The following is a 6000-nucleotide window of genomic DNA, read 5'->3' on the forward strand; positions in this document are numbered from 1 at the left end:
ATCGCTTACACCAAAATCTAAGCACTGGAAAAGCCACCATTAATTACTTGCTTGTAATTTTCGACCAGGTTGGTCGAGTTTCTTACTCTCATAATAACATTTTGTAGTAAATCTTCCCTCGAAACTTTAAATCGAATTTCCTTGTAATTTGTTAATCTTGTATTAATTTGTTCTCAACTCTCTCTCTCTCTCTGTCTCTCTCTCTCTCTCTCTCTCTCTCTCTCTCTCTCTCTCTCTCTCTCTCTCTCTCTCTCTCTCTCTCTCTCTCTCTCTCTCTCTCTCATCTCGGAAGTAGCTACCGTTTCTATGTTTGAATATAGCTCAAAATGCATAAAACATAATGATCAGCACTCAAAATGGGGCACGTGAAATTATTACACCAAATTAATAACTCCTTTATCATACCTCGGAAGGTAAAGAAATAAACGATTTCACAGAAAGCAGAAAGATATCAGATCAAAAGGTCATTGTGGTGCGTGTGTGACTGGCGTAGTGCTAGAAAGAGACGGTTACTCTCACAAAAATGAACAAGAAACCGTTTCTGTGCAACATATATGTATATATGCGTGAGGTTTAGGACTACGCAAGCCACGGCCAAAGAAGCAATGCCTATGGTGCTGGCTTTGGCATTTTCGTTCATGGCTATTCAACTTTTTACACCATAATAAAAGAGGATAACAAAGTTCACTACTTTTGCACAATAATAGCTCTAAAGCAACTCCAGTGCTTCGGTTTTTCTTCTATCTCATTCTTAATTTAAGTGTTTTAAGTAAATAAGTATAATTGGACACTAACTGTTTTTGTCAATCGGGTTGAGATTGAGATTGAGATTGAGATTGACGAGTCATTGCATAAGAAGATAAAATCAAAAACAAAAACAAAATGACTCAACTTGTCTCCACATTTTTCCAGATTCATCAATAAAAAGAAGTTGAAAATTGCATGTATACTTTGATTGATATTGGTACACTAAATCATTCAGGTCATCATGGAAGATGTCCATGAAAAGTATACAAAGTGGCAGTGAAGAAATAATAATCATAATAACAACAACTACTCTCTTGCACATTCATCCTCTACAATTTTCTTTTAGGAAGAAGAAATAAGCAGGAAGCAAGAGACTTCACATCCCAAGAGGGAACAACTTGTTATGGATGCAGTTGGATCAGCTTTGTTAGCTCAGTTAATTTTCAGAGGTCATAAAATCATGGAGATGGATGTGGGATCCAATTTCCATTTTGGAATTTGGATCCCCTCCGTGATGGCCCCCTCCACTAGCGGATGCCTCGCCTGTATTGCTTTCCACCTCTTTCTTGCCTTCCCATTTGGAGCATTTTGAGGTTTGGCAACGCAACTGGGACAAGCTAGCTAGCTTGTAGCTACCCCCAAGCCCTTGTGTAGCTGTGGGTGTGTGGATCGGATAATAAAGCCGAGCTTTAACCACTCAAGGGGTCAATGGGTCCCGCCCAGGGTTGAGTTGCTGTGGTTCCCACTTCAGAGTCATCTTCCACCACCGAACGTACACGTCAAGGACAATAGGACCTCCTTCCCATACGATTCCTCCAACATCACATCATAACAGATTGATGAAAATCACCATTGTAACGATGTAATCTGCTTATTTGTGATTGGATCATATACTGACGATGTTGATTAATCTCTCCATTAAGATTATTTTATATTTGTTAAGTGGCACAACTGGATTGGCACCAAAAGGATAGCCACTTGAACGACGGGTCCCCGTTAGGAGGATTATAAAAATTTAACGAGAATTAAAAAAATGGCACAACCAAATCCCACTTCGTTCATTATTTTATATATATATTTTGTGTGAAATATTATATTGTTTAGTTAACTAAACGTATCTTCTTCCTTCTAATAGGGTAGAGCTTCCTTTTCTTCTATTATTTAATCCTTATTTTTTCTGCATAAGTTGACAATAAGTCGCATTAGGTCGTGCTATAATAATGGTCACTACCGGGTGGTTACCTTGCCATTTTCTATTCCTTTAATTGTTTGCTTTCAGGTGGAACACCTTCATCCTAATCCTAAGCACACTAATTTATTTCTATTATAAAATTAATGGTGATAATAATTTCTTAGAGTTCGTTTATTTTTATATTATAAAAACATTTCTGTAAAAAAACAGTTTATTTTTATTTTAAAATATATTTTTTATATTTTAAAATTATTTTAATATATTGATATCAAAAATAAATTTTAAAAAATTATTTCAATGTATTTTCAAGTGAAAAACAATTTAAAACACAATCACTACCATACTATTTAATAATTTTTTATATTTTTTTATTTTTACATTTCAACTAATTAAGATTTAAAAAAACTACTTGAAATTTAGAACCTTATTAAGCAGTATTAGATACGAAAGCTTCTACGCATTTTATTAGTTAATAATTGTCGGTGTCAATTTTTAGATCTGTGCAAAAAACCGATCGCGTCATTAAATGTTAATTGCCCCATATCTTTGCATTGAGGTGACAACAGAGTGAACAATCCATCCATTTGCCATTATAATCGTTTAGATTTACATATAAGCTATTGCTATGAAAACATTACTTACCATAATTAACAGTTATTTTTGCGATGGTATGAACTCATCCCCCTCCCATCACCACGTTTAAGGGAGATAATTCCCGATTTGCTCACGTTAGCTTGAACATATGCTAATTAATCTTGCGGAACCCATTAATTAATTAATTAATCCCACATCAATGGAATATTATCTCGATATTAAACTTGATGTTGTCAGTACTTAATTATGCTGTGTATTGATACATGGAATTGTTGAATATTATATATCATGAAATAATTAACTTTGATGAAGTGGGATTGCCACTACCTTCATATATGCAAGTATTTAATTAGGCTGCCTAGCCTAACTACCAGATTTATAAAGTAGGCCGGGGTTCCCACAACCATGAATGATTTTTGTCCGCCTTTGTTTCTCAAGCAAGCTTTTAGTTCCTTCCATGCTCTTAATTCATTAAATTAAAGTGATTAGGGCCCTATGTACAATTACGTATTTTTTTGGTAATATCATATGATAATTATGAACATTTATCATGCACGTATAGTAGAGGATTGGATGGATAAGGCACTTAGAGATCAGAACAAGTGTTTATTAATTTGACTTTAATGAAAGGCTATGCCCTAGGCCTTCGTAGTAATATAAACAAAAGGAGGCTGTGTAGATGATGAGTGCGATACTGTTGGAATCTAGAGTCACAGCAACATAACATGTAAAGATAAAAGGGGCAGAGAGTTAGGCACTTGTTCCCTTCTTGGATGGAAATTCTATTGTGGAGTTTAATTATTGTGATTAATTAGTGCTAACTCTGTTTTTATTTTTTAGATTAAAGAAAAAGTTTTGTTTGATTAGTTTTTTATTAGAACATACGCTCAATTAAGGATTTGTTTGTTTTTATTTTTGTATTTTAAAAATATTTTTTTAAAAATAAAAATTTATATTTTTTTTAGTTCAAATTAATTTTATTTTTTTTACATTTTCAAATTATTTTGATATACTGATATCAAAAATAATTTTTAAAAAATATATTATTTAATGCATTTCTGAGTAAAAAATATTTTAAAAAAACAATTATTACCATACTTTCAAGCATCTTTCAATACTACATGAAAAAGGTTTGTATTAGATTTTTTAAAAAAATAAGTTATCATACTCTTATAATATGGATTGTAGGATTGACAAGTTGACTCAATTAACTCAATTTTTTTTTAATTTCATCATTTAATGTTAAGTTAATTGAAAATTAGACTTTATAATTATGTTATTACATCCTCATGACTCGGGAATAGTTATTGATGAGTTAACCCGAGTTGACTATAGTTATTTTTTGTGTTATTTTTTAGTTGAATTTTTTTTTAATTTCATTATTCAACACTAGTTCGGTTAGGAATTGAGATTCATAATATTTTTTTTTAATTTGCTTTCTATAGGGATATCTTGGTCTCATGGTCAAACTCGAAGATTATATCCCTAGTTAAATTAAGCAATTTTTTTTTTACTTTTTTTCTAAGAGGTTATATCAATCTCATGATCCGAGTCATAAGTCCCTCAATATTGGATTTATTTTTTATTGGGTTATTCTCATCTTATGACGTAGGTCGTGAGTTTGATGGGATAACCCAATTAACTTAATTGTTTTTCTTTTTTATTTTTAATTGGTTTTTTTCCTCGTATCATCATTTAATATTATGTTTGAATATGAATTAGACTTCATCATTATTTAAGTTTGCTTTTAATTAGGTTATCCCGATATGTCATGACCTAGTAATAGTGCTTAATGGGTTATCCCAAATTGCTTGGCCTTTTTTTTTGTCATCTTTTAATTGGAATTTTTATAAATTTCATCGTTCAATATTAAGTCCGACAAGATGATTTGCTCTCCATGAGATAAGTTTAGTCTCATTACCAAAGTCATAGATTTGACTGGGTAACCCCAGTTAAATCAAGTCATTTTTTTATTTTTTTTAAAGATTATCTTGGTTTGATAACCTAAGTCATAAGTTTGGTAGATTGACTTGGATTATTTTTTATTATTTTTTTAATCTCATACTTCAATATTGGGATAATTAAAGATTGTCATATGATTGAACTATCACAATTAATGTAACCTTCTATTTGTCTCCATTAACATCTTTATGTAGGATTTATAACGATACCCTTTCTTTCACACAATTCTTATCCTTTATAATTGACATTAGAAGTTGAACATTATTTGATCAACTCATCTAACTATTTTCATGTAATGTCTTTTTAAAAAGGTTTGATCATTGAATTAACACCATAGTAGCAACCCTATTTCCCTTTTTTCATAATCTTTCTGTTAAGAATGATATAAGAATGCACCTTAACTAAATCATAATCATTGATTTTTAGATAAGTAATATTACAACTTCATTAGTCATTGATTTCTTTAATTAAGAAACATGAAAAACATGGTGTATTTTGGAATTTGCTAGAAGTAATAACACGTAGAGTATAACTCCTGCCTTCTATAATATTTTGTAGCACCTATAATATCTGGGATTTAACCTAATACCTCTACATAAAGTAATGTTGGTTTGTTTGTATAGCTGTAATTTAAAAAACATCATGTCTCCATCCTCGGATTCCCTCTCACGATGTCGTCGCGCGACGGCGGAGGCTCTTGTCGTGCCTCCTGATAAAGGGTATTGTATTTTGAAAATTTATGATTAATTTTTAGAAGTCGTCATCTAGTATTATGGTTACTAAGAACCTATGGTCTGTGACACGACTAAAAGATTGATGTCTTTTCCCAAGTGCAGGAGTGTCGAAGTAATAAATAACCTGGCAAGACCGGGGTCGAACCATAGGGAGGTTAAATGTATAAATTATAGATGATAATAATAATAATAACAACAACAACAATAACAACAACAACAACAACAACAACAACAACAACAATAATAATAATAATAATAATAATAATAGTATTAATAAAGAAGAAGAAGAAGAAGAAGAGAACTTCGAGATGGAATATTAATGTAAAGATTAAACAATGATAATAACAAATGTCAAGGTTAGAGGTTCCACTAATGGTATGTCAAACAGGTATAGTATAAAATCTTATTATTCAATTGGAAATCACACACAAAGAAGATTTCAATCAGATTATAGATTGTTAACATGATTACATTAGTCATCTTATTCAATTAATGCTAATACTTGTAAATCTGATTATAACTTATGTTAACAACAAATCAAGTTCCTTTCATAGCTCAGGTGTCGGTTATACCATATAGTATAGGTTATGAAAGTGCCAAGCATTTGTTGTACCATGTGTTATACAACATAAATCAAGATTAGTCATTTAACAAGCAAAGTATTAAAGAGTGAACAAGATAACAAATACAAAACATGTTAGTATCAAAAATTAAAGTCCGTATTAAGTTTACATTATACTTATTCTTACACCATTAGTGTAACATTTTCAC

This window comes from Populus euphratica, unplaced genomic scaffold (genome assembly GCF_000495115.2).
Source record: "Populus euphratica unplaced genomic scaffold, PopEup_1.0 scaffold362.1, whole genome shotgun sequence".
Lineage (NCBI taxonomy): Eukaryota > Viridiplantae > Streptophyta > Magnoliopsida > Malpighiales > Salicaceae > Populus > Populus euphratica.